The sequence below is a fragment of the Haliotis rubra genome, unplaced genomic scaffold (assembly GCF_003918875.1).
Source record: "Haliotis rubra isolate DU_JTF1 unplaced genomic scaffold, ASM391887v1 Scf568, whole genome shotgun sequence".
NCBI lineage: Eukaryota > Metazoa > Mollusca > Gastropoda > Lepetellida > Haliotidae > Haliotis > Haliotis rubra.
The window spans coordinates 526,263-545,854 of NW_025767266.1; the positions used below are offsets into that span (position 1 = coordinate 526,263).

The 19,592-nt window shown below is 39.8% G+C and overlaps 1 protein-coding gene across 8 annotated transcripts in view; it reads right to left on the reverse strand.

Annotated features, from left to right (window-relative positions):
* The window catches only part of LOC124254202 (coronin-2B-like), a 128,169-nt gene that overhangs the window by 93,810 nt on the left and 14,767 nt on the right, over positions 1 to 19,592 (reverse strand). The window contains exon 1 of one of the 8 annotated variants that reach the window (XM_046688092.1): positions 2,813 to 2,936. The exons of 6 other annotated variants lie outside the window; for them this stretch is intronic. The gene's annotated coding sequence lies outside the window, so the exon portion shown is untranslated. Of the gene's footprint in view, positions 1 to 2,812; positions 2,937 to 19,592 lie in introns of those variants that run through there. One more of the 8 variants, XM_046688091.1, reaches the window with a different exon arrangement.

The following is a 19,592-nucleotide window of genomic DNA, read 5'->3' on the forward strand; positions in this document are numbered from 1 at the left end:
ACCATAAAATTAGTAGTCAACTAAATACTTAAAATCATGATGGATTCTGAGAAACATAATATGACACTAATCAAGAGTGAAGCTTTAATTTCACATACCAGTTTTGTATAATTGAACGGAAGGGACGGTCACGTGGTTAAATCATTCCGATAGGATCATCATTTTCCGCCAGTACACAATAAGTGGGTCAAATCGCAAAGGTATTGAAATAAGGTTCAGATTTCTGACGGACAATTTCACTAAAATTACATTTGTTACTTTCAATGATTCCAGTTCAAATATGTCATAAAATTGGATGAATGGAAGGTAAGTGAAGTCCGAAAATGTATTTAATCAATGAAAATATGTTTTTGTCTATATATCCGAATTTTTAAATTTTTCTTCAAATTTCGTAGAATTTCTAGTGCAATCGTATTGGCGTAGTTTGAGGCTAAAATTCGTAGCGACTACAATAAAATCGTAGAGGTTGGCAACTCTGAACAACCTACCCACTATGTTTGGTTTCCTCACAATATCTATTCGCAGTTGATGGATTAAGCTGGGATATCATCATCGATTACTAGTAACAATTAGTAGGTTCCAACAATCCAATTACTATTCACCATCAATCACTAATATTTTGTGTGTTCTGAGATATAAACATCAGAATACCTGCTTTAATAGTAACTTTGACAGTGTGTGACATCAAGCATGAAAAGTTGACAAATGGATTCAAATACTGTGCTACAAAACTAACAGCTTCTTTAAGGCCAGGTTATAAGAACACATTGTCCAGCTCACAGACTGGCGTCCTTAGATGTAGTGTTGGGAATTGGTTGAAATCTCACAATTGATGATTTGTTCAATATCAACGATCAATCATCGAAAAAAAAATGGTTAGCGTCATTTTTTAGATTTTCCTATTCAGGTTGTACTTGCAGATATGTATAAAGGAAAAAACATTTGGTTCTCTGTTGTTTCTTTAAAAACTGCACAAATTACATTTGCAGATTTCACATCCAGTGTAAAATGATTCAGTTCCAGTGTAACATTAACTTCCCCGATTCTTCAAGAAATATTCAGTCATAACTTTTCAGAAAGTGAAGTGAGTTTTCTTAGAAATAAACACGTCTTCAGGCCCTGATAACGTCCTAGATATGTTCCATCATCAAGTATTTCAAACTCTATTACAGCGGTTCCAAAATCATTTGTGTTCGATTATGAGAAAATGTGATCGATTGCTTGGTCGTTTGGCCACTGCGACCAATCTTCGATTATTTCAATTAATTGGACCACCACTACTTAGATGTACAGTCTGTTTACCTAGACTTGCCTGTTTAGAGGGTAGAATAATATACATTAGCATTCAGTACAGCCCATGGAACAAGGCTAGTGAGTCTCTCTGAGTGAGTGAGTGAGTGAGTGAGTGAGTGAGTGAGTGAGTGAGTGAGTGAGTGAGTGAGTGAGTGAGTGAGTGAGTGAGTGAGTGAGTGAGTGAGTGAGTGAGTATGGTTTATGCCGCCTTTAGCAATATTCCAGCAATATCACTGCGGGGGACACCAGAAATGGGCATCACACATTGTACCCATGTGGGGAATCGGCAAGGCTTGTGAAACCTGTTAACATGGGTATAGTGGTGAAAAACCTTGAAACACAATCTGGGCAATCCAGGATTAGAGAACAATGATTCCTGTCCTGTCCGAAACACGTGTCTCTGCACAGGGAATTGTGGGAACTTACAAAAATAAATAACAAGGTCACATCCACCAGCAATTACTGTTTCCTGTCTGGCTGATGACAGAAGGGGTGGTGCTTCGGCCTCCTTGTGCTGAACGATGTCACTGACTTTTTAATTGTTGACAACAGTGGTTCATGTTAATGATGGAATAAGCAGTCTGCGAAGTTATATATAATAAATGGAAAATACATTGAAGTGAATTCTAACATGTTCCACTGGAGTGTGAGTGAGTGAGTGAGTGATCATGTTTGTGCCGACATTACATACCCTGATACATACCTGAGACTACCTCGTACACCCTCATGTATACAGTGTTAGGCATACAAAGTACTTTATGATGCACAAGTGAGTGCATGAGTTAAGTTTCATGCCGCTTTTACCAATATTCCAGCAATATCACAGCGGGGAAACCAGACATGGGCTTCACGAACTGTAGTTTGTACCCTTGTGGGCAATCGAACCTGGGTCATCGGCGTGACGAGGAACGCTTCATCTACTAGGCTACCCCACCGCCCATATTCTACTGTAAAAACTCAAAGACACATCCTAACATTTTAAAAATATAAACTGCAACAGCTGAAGGAATGTTTATTGACATACTTCCCACTAATCAGTCCACTTTAGTTGTATTCTGTGCTAAGGGATTTGCAAGAAGACAGCTAACGGTTATCAAGTGCAATTTATGATCGGTAAACATGATCAACATTTTTCACCACTAAAATATTCACTTTCAAACATAACAATGCAAGAAGGTATTGATTTTTAAAAAGGAATCAAAGTGCTACAGGGTGATTTATAAATGCCATTGTAATTGAAAATTACCTGAAGAGGAAATTGGATTTCTGTATATGGCTTGTCATAAAAAAGGAAGAATGGTATCGATCAGCATTGGATGAAGCACATAGACTGTCCGTCATGGACGGCGTAGTAAGAAAATATGCAAGCACACTCTTTCCGTAACTATATTGCACAGAATATGCAATCAACAAGTGTAGATATTACAATGACCCAATTCTTGTTACAGGTTAAAATACATGTATACCCTCATTCATACATTAACACACAACTGGTAAAGGTCAATGTGTAATTCATTACCTTGAGTTGTAAGCCTCCACTGAATTACAGCTAGATCCAGGTCAGGGTGATATAGGTTTTATCTCGCATGAAATATACGAGCGTGTATTACACATTCAGGTGATATATGGTTGTAACTCTCAGTAGGACATCACCAGGCTCTAGCAATGTACTCTATATCAACTTGTGATGATTCATAGTTGGACATTGATTATCTCCCTTAGTAGACTCTCCCAATCATGGAAATCAATGAAGATAGCCATGTTGTACGTGCTGCATCCACTTGCTGGTACAATGCCACATGGATCAAATTGCTTCTCAATTACCATAATTGTGATGGTGATGATTACGATGAGGCAATTAACATAATCAACTTTAATGATACTGACATCTGACATGACGGTCATGATGTAGTATGTCATGGAAGTGATACTTTCAGCTGCACAACAAATACTGTTAGAACTTCGGACTTATCACCAATGCAGAAAATTAATCTAAAGCACTTAATGCATTGATTTTGTACATGACATGCAGAGGGGTGGGTTGGGGTGTCGCTTATTTTGTACATAAACTTTAGGGGATCATTCAGTATTGTACATGCTTCTCCAAAAAAATAATCGTCATCCCTGTTAGGAATAAATTATGTATGGTTCCTAATTTAGATCTGGTTTCATTCGGAAAATCAGTTCCATCTCACTACCTCTCTTATTTTAATGTATGTTTTCCTGGACATGGTAAAATTGAAACTGCAACAGGTGTATCTAAATTGTTACTTTTTGATATGTCGATATAGTAACTTTCTCATTGATACTATGTTGATACAAGCCTGGAAACAATATCATTCAAAGTATAACATGATCAATGTTTCTAATAATATACAATCATAAAATATTTGTGTATATTGATACTTATGTGGACATGATATCATTAAAACCGCAGCATGGATGACTATAATTAATTTCTCGTATATCAGTATACAATCATAAACATAACTGGTCCTAACTCTTCGACGTGCGAGGGTAGCTTAATGGTTAAAGTGTTCGCTTGTCATGCCGAAGGCTCGGGTTCGATTCCCCATATGGGCACAATGTGTGATGTCCATGGTGTCGCCGCCATGATATTGCTGGAATATTGCTAGAAGTGGCGTAAAACCCAATGCACTCACTCACTCATAATCATGATGATATCAATGCCACCTTTTCCAATCAACGATACCCCAAATCCCCATTGTCATTGATTGTGATGACCGCGTACTGTATTGACGGCACATATGCTACATGGACGACCAACAGCTGTCACGACCAGTCTCTTAGTGATTAAGAGCTTTTGAATACTTCAGGAAATGACATCCATAGCGATGAATGGCGCCACCTGCTGGCTGTATGGATGAACAGATCAGATCTACTTAATGCTGTAGAGGAGGTATAATGATCACTTGTATCCATAACTTATTGGAAACAAACATTTGTGCTTTCAGATTTCTGGGCAATGTTGAATACTTGAGATTTGGATTTCAATACTGTTTTAATTCAAAATAGTAAAGTTATCAGTGAATGTCCTTTGAAATCTCTCTGAGTGAGTGAGTGAGTGAGTGAGTGAGTGAGTGAGTGAGTGAGTGAGTGAGTGAGTGAGTGAGTGAGTGAGTGAGTGAGTGAGTGAGTGAGTGAGTGAGTGAGTGGATATGGTTTTGCGCCACTTTTAGCAATATTCCAGCAATATCATGGCAGGTGGACACCAGAAATGGGCTTCACACATTTACCATGTGGGGAATCGAACCTGGGTCTTTGGAGTGATGAGCAAACGCTTTAACCACTAGGCTACCCCACTGCCCAACAAAGGGGACAACTGGTTGGTTTTGGAGTCAGTATGCTGTGTCAGAATGGGTATCCATGTAAAAACTGTCGCATGGTGTTCTATTTTAAGAACAATATTCATATGCAATATAGAGCTTGAATGAACGCCATAACCATAAGTAGGGGTAGTTCAAGTTCTGCTGTGAAACTAAAGTCACCCTGACAATGTAGTGGGGTAGCATTGGCTTGTGGCTAAATTTACCGCTGACAATTCTGGTTTGGTTCCACACATGGGTACAATGTGTGAAGCCCATTTCTGGTGTCCCTGATATTGCTGGAATATCGTAATACTAATAGTGGCGTAAAACCATACTCACTCACTCACTGACTGACTCACCCAGACTGACGTCAGTATCTGACACTGTCAGCCATTCTAGCCCAAGTGTCATGGCTGGTGCAGATCAATACGTGGTGTACTGCAATCAGTGACAAGCAGATCAATAATTCTTGCAGATCCAGCTTTACATAACTACATGTTCACTCAAGTCCACATCTGCCATTTTCCATAACAACCTGCCCTGCAAGGTAACGAACTCCTCACATATGTTTTGTGCACTTATCCCTATGTGGAGTTATTTGTCCTATATTTATATCATTCATCGTTCTCATTTTAACCCAAACGGACTATACAAGAAGCGTTGCCTAATAATTCTGCCAAAGAGTCAGTCACTACATAGATCTGCCAGTCCAAACTTAGCAATCGAAAAATCCTTGTAAAATAACATATTTATTCCTAATGTATCCGAGTCCCGTGCTGGGATTTGAACCACGGACCTTGTGATCCGAAGCCTTGCCCACATGACCAAAGAAGTTAACCTCGTCAGCAAGCTAACGAGGTAAGGATGTCATCTATGGGCTGACTCCATGCCCTGCTAAACTAACATGTCACATATATTAGAAATCAGACACACTCCGGTAATAATCAGATATGAGTGAGTGAGTATGTTTTACGCCGCTTTTAGCAATATTCCAGCAATATCACGATGGGGACACCAGAACTGGGCTTCACACATTGTACCCATGTGGGAATCAAACCCGGATCTTCGGCATGACAAGCGAACACTCTAACCACTCAGTTACCCACCGCCCTTAATCAGATGTGAACAACATCCTATAAAGCTATGAACAACATCCTATAAAGCTACAACAAAGCCAGGAACAGATGTGAACAACATCCTATAAAGCTACAACAAAGCCAGAAATCAGATGTGAACAACATCCTATAAAGCTACAACAAAGCCAGAAATCAGATGTGAACAACATCCTATAAAGCTACAACAAAACAGAAATCTATAATCCTATATAACAAAGCCAGAAACAGATGTGAACAACATCCTATAAAGCTACAACAAAGCCAGGAACAGATGTGAACAACATCCTATAAAGCTACAACAAAGCCAGGAACAGATGTGAACAACATCCTATAAAGCTACAACAAAGCCAGAAACAGATGTAACAACATCCTATAAAGCTACAACAAAAGCAGATACAACTATAAAGCTAGAAATCAGATGTGAACAACATCCTATAGAAGCTACAACATCAACAAAGCCAGAAATCAGATTGAATAAATCCATGAAAACTTGTCCTATAAAGCTACAACAAAGCCAGGAACAGATGTGAACAACATCCTATAAAGCTACAACAAAGCCAGAAACAGACTATAGGCTGAGCTCTCCCTGCTGGAGTTGTTCCATCCACAATGTAAACACGGCCATGACCTGTCCTGTTGTGCATGTGTAGCACTTCTTTCATCAGCTGTAGCCATCACAACAGACACAACTCACAACAGGAATCAGTCAAGTATTTCACACTTCCTGCTTGGGCAGTAGGAGTGCTCTCTATCTCACTGTAACTATCACAGCGTTGACATGGATGCATGCAGAGGTACACGTAAGCTCCGTATCAGCGTAAATTACGCATATATTTATCTGAAAACTCAATTCCTGTTAAGTCTATTGCGTACAAATACGCTTCAATTTTTGTAGATACTCAATAGATTTGATATAACATGCGTACAAACAAAAATAAAATAACTGAGGTATATTAAGAGTCTCTATTTCAGCACCTGGACTTGGCAACTTGCAGTCTTCTTATCGTAACTCATATAACAGATCAAATATAAATAACAAACACGTAAACAGGTGACATGTATTTTAAGAAACCAAGTGAACCAGTCTCTTAAACACCTCATACCTGGTCATTGGGCAAACAGGTAAATCTGGTTTACATTTCAGTGGAACAGTTTTGAAAAGCCACCATTTTAACAGTTTCCAGTTTAATGAATCAAGGCAAGCAAGCTTGGTTAAGTTGACGGGGAAGGAAAGGCGATTAAGGTGCAGACAAACCTGGACACATAATCAGAGAAAACCTGGGTTCAAACCCCTTACAGATTTCAGGTACAGCAAACTGCAGCAGTCCTGACTGGGCCACCTGTGCCCCGCTAACAGTTCAGCATGGTGAAATGATGTATGATCTTAAAACCTTAATAGAGAGTGAGTGAGTGAGTTTTTCATGTCTTTTAGCAATATTCCAGCAATATCACGACGGGACATCAAAAATGAGCTTCACACATTGTACCCAAGTTGGGAATCGAACCCAGGTCCTCGGCATGATGAGCGAACGTTTAAACCACAAGGCTACCCCATAGCTCCTAAACCTTAATAGTGAGTGAGTGAGTGAGTTTAGTTTTCACGCTGCTCAATATCACAGCGGGGCAATATTCCAGCAATATGAACCTGGGTCAGCGGGAACACCAGAAATGGGCTTCACACATTGTACACATGTCAGGGAATCGAACCTGGGTCTTGAAATGGGCTTCACACATTGCGTGACTTGGACGTGAAAGCGAAACCTTTAACCACTAGGTTACCCTACAGCCCCTTGTGCCCCACCGTAATTAATAAGATCAATTGGGATTTTTCAACTTCAATGTTAACACATTGTCAACATGGTAGCATAATAATCAAACTGAATCGTGCGATTATACAGCCTCACTCTGGACCACGACCTATCACAGTGACCTGTCTCTAATGGGAAGTCAACACATGTCCCTGGGTTGGTAGTATTTACCATACCACTTATTCTGACACTGAATAACAAACCTACAATGGAGTCACATGTACAGTTAAGCCACCTTGTTCTGCAATGTTTGTCAAACATAACTTATGTTTGGTCCTTTTATTATAGTGTATCAGCACGACTGAATAACAGATCATAAGGTGTAATAACTTGCATGATGTGTGACCATAAACCTGTTTTACACAGGTGTGAATGACACACCCAGGAATGCAGACTATAGCACGCTTCCGTCTATTCATGCTTGCGACACACTGACACTACACCACTATGGGGGGCAATGTTGTTTTGTTTATCAGCTGGCTATTTGTTGCGTCTGTTTCAACATCAAGTGAGTGAGCAAGTTTAATTTTACACCACTTTTAGCAATATTCCAGCAATATCAGTGTAGGTGAGGTGAAATTGGGTTTAACGTCGTGCTTGAGAATATTTCGCTCATATGGCGACGTGCATGCGTGTGTATGTGTATGTGCGGCTGCTTGTACTAGCCCAGACTTAAGCTGGTTTTATAGTGCCAGCCCACTGAGATACCATGCCGCAGTGAAGCATGAATACCCCACTCAGACACATTATACTGACTCCAAGCCAACCAGTCCTTCATGTACCCACTAATGCCAAGCCCCAGGCAGGGACCAGAAGTACCATATTTTAACGTCTTTTGGTATGACGCGGTCAGGGATCGAACCCGTGACCTTCCGCTCTCCGGGCGGACGCTCTAACCACTACACCACGGAGGCGGTCTATCAGTGTAGGAAACTACCGCCTGCCCGAATGCCTGAGATGGGTTAATTTTGTGGAGGGCTGGCAAAAATACATTTTACCAGACCGACGATCGGGCTCACATTTTATGTGCAATCATGAGAATCTTATCTGTGAGACTGCTTTTGAAACGTAAAGACTTAAGATGTATTAGTCGAGATTCGTGTCAAGGTGATTCAATTTCGTGGAATTCGTGTCAAGTTGATAGCCCTGATGCAAGGCGAACGTCTATTGGTCAATGTTAGTGAGTGAGCCAATCATAGCAAGGGTTGCAACAGCGGCAGTAATGTAAAATGGCTGCACCCTGTAAAGTTGCTGTGTAACATGTTGCGCAAATTTCTTGGTTTGCCAGCAGAAAAGCGTCAACAGAAGAATCAAAGAAGGAATATGAAAAAAAAAAACGAAAGCGGACCAGTCCTGGTGTCTGGTAGAATTTTCTGTTAAGTTGCCTACACTGGCAATATCACGGTAGGAGACACCAGAAATGGGCTTCACACATTGTAACACTATGGGGAATTGAACCCAGGTCTTTGGTAGATAGAGCGAACGCTTTAACCACAAGGCTACCCTGCTGCCGCCCCAAACATCAAGACATAGCACTGTATTCTTTGAAATCGTGTGCTGAACTTTTCCTCCCCTAAAACACTCTTGTTCTTAACAGACCATCCCATATGCCCATGAACAGTATTTTCAGGAATAAATTATTTGCTTAAAAAGTACCACCTCTTTTCAGAAATTTGATTATTGAAAGATTTATGCAAAGCATGTACACAGGCCTGAGTATCTACCTGGGTGAAAAATCTAATATACAGAGGGAAAAAAACAAGGGATCACATGAAAGCACAAGTGTTCTTTTATTTTTTTCCAGGTTTCTTCACAAGCTGTGCAATACAAAGCTTGTGAAGAAACCTTCGAAAACAATAAAGGATCACGTGTGTTTTCATGTGATCCCTTATGTTTTTCCCTCGGTATGTATATATTAATAACTTTAAAACAAGAGGAAAAGGAGCGTTAAACAAATTAATTTTAAAAACCTACAAGTGACAGGTCCATTGTATAATAAATCTGGAAAATACAGCCAAGTGTTTCAGTGTCAAAACTTCAAATCTCTCTTGATCTCTCCAACAAGCTATAACAACAAACAAGGGCCGAATAATTCTGTCTTATCTTTGCTGATTAAAACATCAAAGTTGGCCCACTGACCAAATGGGGTCACCAACAATGACAGCATTATCATACAGTGGACCCGTGAAGGTCCGGATCAGAATATTGATCTTCAGTAACCAATGCTTGTCGTAAGACGCTGCTAATGGGTTCGGGTGGTCAGGCTCGCTTATTTGGTTAACACATGTCATCGGTTCCCAATTGATCACTGGATTGTCTGGTCCAGACGCAATTATTTACAGACCGCCGCCATATAGCTGGAATATTGCTGAGTGCAGCGTAAAACTAAACTCACTCACTCACTATCATACAGTGTGACTGAAATATAAGGCTATCCATATATATACAACCTTTGGAGAGATTTCTGCCATTAACCACGCAGTTTACAGTTCCTTAAACATGACCCTACACTCCATACAAACTACACCCTTATGAAAGATTTCTGCACCTATTCACATGTGCCGTACCTAAACATGACCCTACACTCCATACAAACTACACCCTTATGAAAGATTTCTGCACCTATTCACATGTGCCCCCAAACATGACCCTACACTCCATACAAACTACACCCTTATGAAAGATTTCTGCACCTATTCACATGTGCCGTACCTAAACATGACCCTACACTCCATACAAACTACAACCTTATGAAAGATTTCTGCACCTATTCACATGTGCCGTACCTAAACATGACCCTACACTCCATACAAACTACAACCTTATGAAAGATTTCTGCACCTATTCACATGTGCCGTACCTAAACATGACCCTACACTCCATACAAATTACAACCTTATGAAAGATTTCTGCACCTATTCACATGTGCCGTACCTAAACATGACCCTACACTCCATACAAACTACAACCTTATGAAAGATTTCTGCACCTATTCACATGTGCCGTACCTAAACATGACCCTACACTCCATACAAACTACAACCTTATGAAAGATTTCTGCACCTATTCACATGTGCCGTACCTAAACATGACCCTACACTCCATACAAACTACAACCTTATGAAAGATTTCTGCACCTATTCACATGTGCCGTACCTAAACATGACCCTACACTCCATACAAACTACAACCTTATGAAAGATTTCTGCACCTATTCACATGTGCCGTACCTAAACATGACCCTACACTCCATACAAACTACAACCTTATTATGAAAGATTTCTGCACCTATTCACATGTGCCGTACCTAAACATGACCCTACACTCCATACAAACTACAACCTTATGAAAGATTTCTGCACCTATTCACATGTGCCGTACCTAAACATGACCCTACACTCCATACAAACTACAACCTTATGAAAGATTTCTGCACCTATTCACATGTGCCATTACCTAAACATGACCCTACACTCCATACAAACTACAACCTTATGAAAGATTTCTGCACCTATTCACATGTGCCGTACCTAAACATGACCCTACACTCCATACAAACTACACCCTTATGAAAGATTTCTGCACCTATTCACATGTGCCGTACCTAAACATGACCCTACACTCCATACAAACTACAACCTTATGAAAGATTTCTGCACCTATTCATGTGCGTTACCTAAACATGACCCTACACTCCATACAAACTACAACCTTATGAAAGATTTCTGCACCTATTCACATGTGATTTCGTACCTAAACATGACCCTACACTCCATACAAACTACAACCTTATGAAGATTTCTGCACCTATTCACATGTGCCGTTACCTAAACATGACCCTACACTCCATACAAACTACAACCTTATGAAAGATTTCTGCACCTATTCACATGTGCCGTACCTAAACATGACCCTACACTCCATACAAACTACAACCTTATGAAAGATTTCTGCACCTATTCACATGTGCCGTACCTAAACATGACCCTACACTCCATACAAACTACAACCTTATGAAAGATTTCTGCACCTATTCACATTTGCCGTACCTAAACATGACCCTACACTCCATACAAACTACAACCTTATATATACAGGCATTAGAACAGATGATTTCCATTTTGGGGGAAAATTATGCCATCATCCCCCCCAAAAATGTTTATGAAGATTTATGCTGATCTCAAGAATGACCCAAACTGATATGTAAATCCTGGAAATCCGTGGAAAATTCTCATGCTGTATATAATAATATAGGTATAAGTCAATATGCTAATACTAAAATTTTCATCCAGTAGCAAGGTTATCTATAATGTTGCTGATTATCCCAAATCAATCGTTGAAGCATTTCTAATACAAGCCAACACTCACATTTTGTTGACAACCAAAGCTGTTTCCACAACATTATCATAAGTCCTTGATACAAATCACAGTTTTGCAATCTCAACCACTGTTACAACAGACATATTATTCCTCGTCATAAGGCTGCCATTGATCCAGACGACACATGTCTCCAGCTAACAGAAACGTGCTATGACGTCTGTCTACCAGCAGACCAGATTGTGTGCTGTTTGATAAATTCAGTTATTACACCTGTCCGGGAGTCACAATGAGGTTCATAGTTTGCGTCATGTGATGTTCACAAGCATTAACATGTACTGAGAGTGAGACAGACTGGATGGTATTTTCAGTTTTATGATGAAATCGGCAATATTCCAACTATCTGACAGAGGTTAGGGATTAATCATTCATGGACTGGTGAGTGAGTGAAAAATGTTTTACGCCACATCAACAATTTTGCAGCTATTTGTGGCCCATGGACAGGACAATCCAGTGATTGACATCATCATGAGCATGGGTGAGATACAACATTGCAAGCCTACATTAACCCTAGGTTACCTCAACCACCTCTTCTTGATTAGTAGCACAATATAAATCCCTGAACCTGGAACGCTCATTGTGCTTTTATTCAATATTGGTCCACGCTTAACTTACCAGCCAAGGTCAAACAGGTGTAAGAGGATATATTGACTGCAACAAACACAAACAAGTGTTTGCCACTGATATGGCAATGTCCCCCGCCGCTAAAGAATGGAATATTTATAACATATTTACCACATTTTATTTTTAGCTCACATACAAGCTGCCTGAAATGAATTATCACCTAATGTAGGCTGTCGACATAATTGAAGACATTGGGTGCAATGTTTTATGAGATATCGCGTTTACATAAGTTTGAAAAGTGGTCAAAGTGTCTTGGTGACCTTGAAGATAAGGTCATGGTCACTCAAATCAAATGGTGTCTGCGTAATCCCCCAATGTAGGCTGTCACCAAATTTGAAAGATATTGGATACAACAGTGCATGAGATATCAGCGTTAACAACAGTTTGAAAAGAGGTCAAAGCGTCATGGTGACCTTGAAAATAAGGTCAAGGTCACCCAAATTGACTCGTGTCTGGGTAATCCCCAATGAAGGCTGTCACCAAATTTGAAGACATTGGGTACAACAGTTCATGAGATATCGTGTTAACAAGAATTGGGACGTACGTACAGACGCCACTGAATACATAGTCCCATGTTCCGCGTTGCAGCAGGGGACAATAAAACCACTTACACTGTATCATATTTTCAGCCTGAAACAACAAGGTCATATGACCTTCACCCAGCCCCCACCCGTGACCTCCGACCCCATTTCACATCACCCTCCCTTCTGACTGTTACACATATATCTGTCTTATTATGCACCATTTATTATAAGCCCCAACACTGCCTGTGTCCAATGTCGCAAGATAATTGATCATAATATATCTATTTGTCAATGTGTCTGCTCATTGATCAAATACAGCAACAGATTTTTCTATCGCCCTGCCATGTGCTGCACGACGGCCATTATAACTCTGACTGACAAATGTGCTATAAATGTTCATATCGCCTGCTACCGTCAATCATAAAGTATTTTCACTGAGGTGAAAAAATATCAAATATTTGAAAACAACCCTTTGAAAATACAAAAAGGTTTACTTCATAGTTCTCAACCAAAAAAAATTCTTTTGATGGTATATCTTTATTGATCAATCATTCTCTCATGATCACAGAAACATGCATAAGAAGGCACATTTCATTATTTTAAAAATTATTGTTTTTTCACAAAAATTATGTCAGCCACTCACCCGAAGCCTGAGGCTAGTAAAACGCTTCCTAAACACGGCGGTGAGAAAATGTCCAAAATTATGTCAACAGGCTAAATATTCAAGCCCGCACCTGACAATCCAGTGATTGATGCTGCTAGCAACAGTCCACACCATCAGGGTACGATGACTTCATGAAACAAATGACCTGGTCTGACTATCCTATCCATGAAAATTACCTCTAAAAATCCATATGACCAGAATAGGTTTCTGGGAGCATTTTCTAAAACTAGAATCTCCTCACAGGAAAATGTAAAGTACTCTCAGAACAGAACTCCTGGACTCCTGAACCCTTTTAATGTCAGATACAGGAAGGGTTACGACAATCACCCTTGATTTCTTGCTTAATTTCAAACCAAACTGCTTGTGTTTACAGAAGCAATATTCTCCGTGGGGCCACAATGGTCTGAGGTTTGTGTGTCACAATGTCAAATCTCCGATCATATTTGAGGCTGAGCTGCCTCTGTGTTCATAATCTCATAAGCTTTTGTGTCAATACCCATGTGTTAGAACATTTGTACAATGTCCCAATCACAATTGCTGAGACCTCCCTGCTACAAACACTCAGGAACGAGAGCAGACAACACTGAAGCAGATGACACTGGAGCAGACGACACTTAGGCAGACGACACTTGATGATTGAACTGTTTACCCGACAGATTAGAATGCCAACCAATTACACATGTTGCTAATCTCTGGTGCACTTTAGCCACAAGACAGAAATATTCTGCTACGTGTGGGTTAAAATGTTAATAACATGAGTGGATGAGCATGCAGTTTTTCTTGGTTGTTAAGGATAGAAATGCATTTGTTTCAAGTGTTCAATGGGACGCACAGGGAGATTCAAGTGTATTCAAGAGTGCCAATATTTCTAACCATCTTCATACCAGAGTTAGAAAACAAGTGGTTGTAATCTACAACACCAATCTCATTATTATCGGATCCTAGTTTTTGTTACCTATAAACAGCTATCTGAGGACATCCCAGGTCAGCTAAAACGATCTTTCGTGAACTATGACAAGCCAATGGTGACCAAGAAGCCAATGGTTTCTCTAGCTATATGCCACTAGTTTCAAACGGGCACTGTGAAAACTATTTTAGCAAAGATCTCAATTCAGAATTTGAAAACTGAACAAAACACATTCTGAAATGTCTTTGATAGATGACCGTCTGCCTGGCAGTACTTCCTGTAGGCAATGCAAAGTACATAGGTGGATCAAAGGGGTGGGGGTGGGTGGGTGGTGCACCCCTCTCCTTTTGTGCTGAAAGTTTGTTAAATGAACATTGAAACTCTGGTGAAAATGAAGTGTGCACCCCTCGTTTTCGCAATAGTGTGCACCCCCCCCCCTTTCTCAAAAAGCTGTATCCGCCCCTGAAGTAAGCAAATGTGATTGATTGAGTGAGTGAGTTTAGTTTTACGCCACACTCAGCAATGTTCCAGCTATATGGCGGTGGTCTGTAAATAATCGAGTCTGGACCAGACAATCCAGTGATCAACAGCATGAGCATCGATCTGTGCAATTGGGAACTGATGACATGTGTCAACCAAGTCAGCAACCCTGACCACCCGATCCCGTTAGTCGCCTCTTACGACAAGCATGGGTTACTGAACATCAATATTCTAACCCGGACCTTCACGGGTGCCAAATGTGAGAGACAGACGATGATTCCTACTGCTACTGTTCCGATCTGGCAACTGACCCTCTGAATGGTCGAATAAAAAGTCAGTCTGAAACAACCCGTTTTGGGTGGTCCTCGGATCTTTGTTTAGTGATGGGAACGAAGATGGTATTGTCATTTGCCTCCATCCAAGGAGTTATCACAAAGGTATTTGATCATATATATAGCGGATCAGAAGTAGACATGGATTAATAATCAGATTCAATACCCTGTATGTATACTGATAAAAAATACATAAGTAGATGGGACAGCATTTTTTTAGGGAGAACACACGTCCGAATTTCTGTGCAAGAGGGCATGCGATGTGTTAAAAAACGCACTCGATGCATTTTACTATGACAGCATTGACAGCATACACTACAACCGATGCGTCAATGCGATACGATACGATGCGATGAAAATAGGTGCTGCACCTATTTTTATCGCATCGCATTTGAAATCGCATGGGATTCCATTTGTGACATCATTATTTTGCTACAATTAGGAGTATTTCGCAATGATGTATGCTTCACAAACAATGTTAGCCTAATTCTTCTTTCAGTGCGGCTACTATTCACTCTTCATAACATGTCCGAGAACATCAAAACAATTAAAAATTTGTATTTCCTTTTTTCTCTTAGAAAAGCATGTTTTATATGTTTAAATTCTTGCCAAATACACAGATAAATAATTGATGTTGATCAATATGAAGGAGTATATATATAAGGAGTATTCCAGCGTTGCAAACGCCTGCCTGCCCGACTGTCCGGGACAGTCTGTTTTTGACCAGACGGTCAGTTTTAAAAAGTTGCACGCCCGATGGTCTGGCTGTTAAATCAGTGTAATTTTGATAATGTATATAATGACCAAAGCCTTGACTGAAAAACGTTTGAAAAAGTGTGTTATTGTGACAATAACCTGACATTAAACAGTTCCCTCCTCTTATAAACGTAACCTTCTTTTTATTTTTCTTAATCCAGGAAATTCTGGACTGGCAACTTTCCAGCCAAAATTTCATCCAGACAACGGGTCTGGTAACTTTTGAAATTACCAGACCCGTTGTCTGGCTGAAAATTTGGGGAGTTTACAACACTGAGTATTTACATGTTTGCTATAACAAACACACATGACGTGTGTAGAGAGAAAACAACATAATGGCCATTGCATGACACATCACATAGAAAATCGGATGTAGCATGCATGCACCCTTACTGGATATCACCAAATAGAATACTACCACTCTGGCTAGTTATTCTCGAAACGTTCGTAGCCCTACGAACTTCTTAAGCCCATTCTTAACACATTGGCTATGATCAAAGATAAGAATTCTTAGGGCTACGATCGTTTCGAAAATAAGGGCCCTGATGTCACAAAACTGAGAAAATACTGAAACGAACCAGTCTGCGGCAGTCATGCAAGTTACATCCAGTTAAGATCCGGGTTAGAACTGGTCGTCAGGAAAGCATGCTTGTCATGAGATGTGACTGTAGCAACAAGTTCAGTGAATCATCTTGTTGACTTGTTGTTTATCATCGCATTTCAGCTTCACGACAGTAGTCTGTAAATAATCACGTCTGGACCAGAAAATGCAGTTGGGATATGATGACAACAATGAAGCTAGTCACTGAACCTGATCATCTGATGTGTAAAGTCACCGTACAACCACCATTGGTAGCTGGGAACCCATTATAACCTGGAACCTGGTTGTCAGTGACCGGAACACAGTTGCTTGTTTTCTCACTCTCCTACCCAGAGTTCCATGCGGCAAGCCAGCATAGTATCTCTGCCACAGGCCAGAAAAATGTGACGATTCGTCACATCTTGCAATGTCCATTCAATATAATGTACAGATTTCTTTTACTCTTTTATTTTTGACGAGTCTACACATCTAACTTAACACCTTAATAGAATGGTTTAGTTTCACTGAGAAAATATCCAAAAACATGTAAAACTATTTCGATTTGCGTAGCGATCCTTTCTTTACATAGGTTGTACGGCTCCACGTGCTGTCATCGAAGCTGATGGAGAGCAAACGATGCAGCCAGTTTGATATCTAAATATGTACTGTCATAGACCTTACTGTCGCAGTTGTGGAAGAATATATATGTAACAATGTAAAACATTATGAATAGAGCGTTGAAAAGCTTTCGTGAGTCCAGTCTCTTCTTATTATGAATATGCACGTTTGATTACAAACAAGAAAAGTCCGGTCACGTCATATGCAAATTAGCCTGTGGCAGTGATGTTATGTTAAGTCATCGCTGTGCCGGAGTGTGTTGTTTTCTATCAATTCCTTTAGCAACACATTTCTCCATGCTGGACCTGACTCAGCTAAATACTACTTTCCTATGTACACACTCTCTATGTGCGTGTGTGCATGTGATGCATGTAACTAAATACTACTTTCCTATAAACACACTTTATGTGTGTGTGTGATGCATGTAACTTAAAACTACTTTCCTATATACACACTCTCTATGTTAGACTAAGACTACTCTCTGAATATATATAATTTTGATAGTAACAAACAAGCCCATTTAAATTGAAAAGGAGCACTAGGGAGACCAGAGATTCAATCTAGACTTACTTCGTTTAGGGCTTTAGCACTACAGGGAAGGCTAGGCTGTAGGGAAAATAATGTGGTTCAGGGACTGTGAGACAGACTATCTCTATGTGTGTGTGTGTGCATGTGTGTGTGATGCACGTAACTAAATACTACTTTCCTATATACACTCTGTGACAGGGTCAGTTGATCCCAAGAAGTAACACTTGAATACTGTAAAAGTTGACATGAAATATTGTAAACAAATATATTCTTTCAACTGTTCTACAATGTTTATGGAAATATTGTCCAGGAAGTATTGAATAAAATACAAAGGCAAAACACAACTGAACTATGAACTCTGTTTTCTTGTTATAGTTAATATTAATACATTTATTACAAGGTCTATGATACAATCTGACTGATCCAATTAAAACATAAGTGGTGGGTGGATATTGAATAAAATACATAGGTAAAAAGCACAATTGATCTATAAACTCTGTTTTCTTGTTATAGTGAATATTCATACATTTATTACAAGGTCTATGATACAATCTGACTAGTCCAATTAAAACATAAGTGGTGGGCGGATATTGAATAAAATACATAGGTAAAAAGCACAATTGATCTATGAACTCTGTTTTCCTGTCCTTTTTAATGCCAATGAAACTTTGAGAAGGTTAATGGCATAATCCGACCGATCCATTTAACAGATAACCAGTAATGGCTAGGGATTGGTTGTGCGCTGGACCATTTAGTTTGTTTTTGAAGCTGATGAAGACAGGGCTCCAGATAGAGGCCATATCGGCGTATGTACGGATAAAAAATGTGCACAATACGGTAGGAAATAATTTAGAAAATGTAGCAGATACGCACCACAGCAATGGTGTACGGTCTTAGAATCATTTACAGACATATTTATCTGAAAAAGTATTGTTTTATTGTTCATTGACCTGTTTACACAAGAGTAGCAATGTTGTGGTGCATATATGAAACGAAAAAGATTACTGATTCTCCATTAATTTCCATTCAGTACTCTAAATGTACTCTTAGGTTTTCCAGCACTCCTATACTGAACAAATAAAGAGTATACGTACTCCTGATGTTGAAAAATTATCTGGAGCCCTGAGAAAATTTGGGTGGATATGCAGTGGTTGTATATCCATCTATACCAATATTTACTTCCCGACATTATGTTGGATTGCCTTAAAACATGTTTAATCAACTTTCAAACATCGCTTCATGACCCTAATTTTCAAAACCGGCTATATTACTTATACTCATCGTTACTTATTTTAATCGTCCACATGCAATCTTAGTCCACATGTCCTTAGGTGGTGTACAAGTTTGAGTCGAATTCATATCGGCTGGACCGAATTTGCTGACATGAATCAAACCGGGTTACATATTGCAGGATTGTTACCTCTGCTCTACGTCATGTCCCGGAGACCCCCGTTAAAAATGATGGTACTTGTGAAGTAACAGTCCCGAGAATTGCCTTTGATAATTTCTTGAAGCGGAATCATTGATTAATGGATGTGCTCAACCAGGCGAGAATGAGGTGAAAGGACTGGTCGGCTTTTCGAGTCAGTATAATGTGTCTGGAGTTGTGGGGTATATATTCATGCTTCACTTGCGGCATGGTCTTTGGAACCCCCAA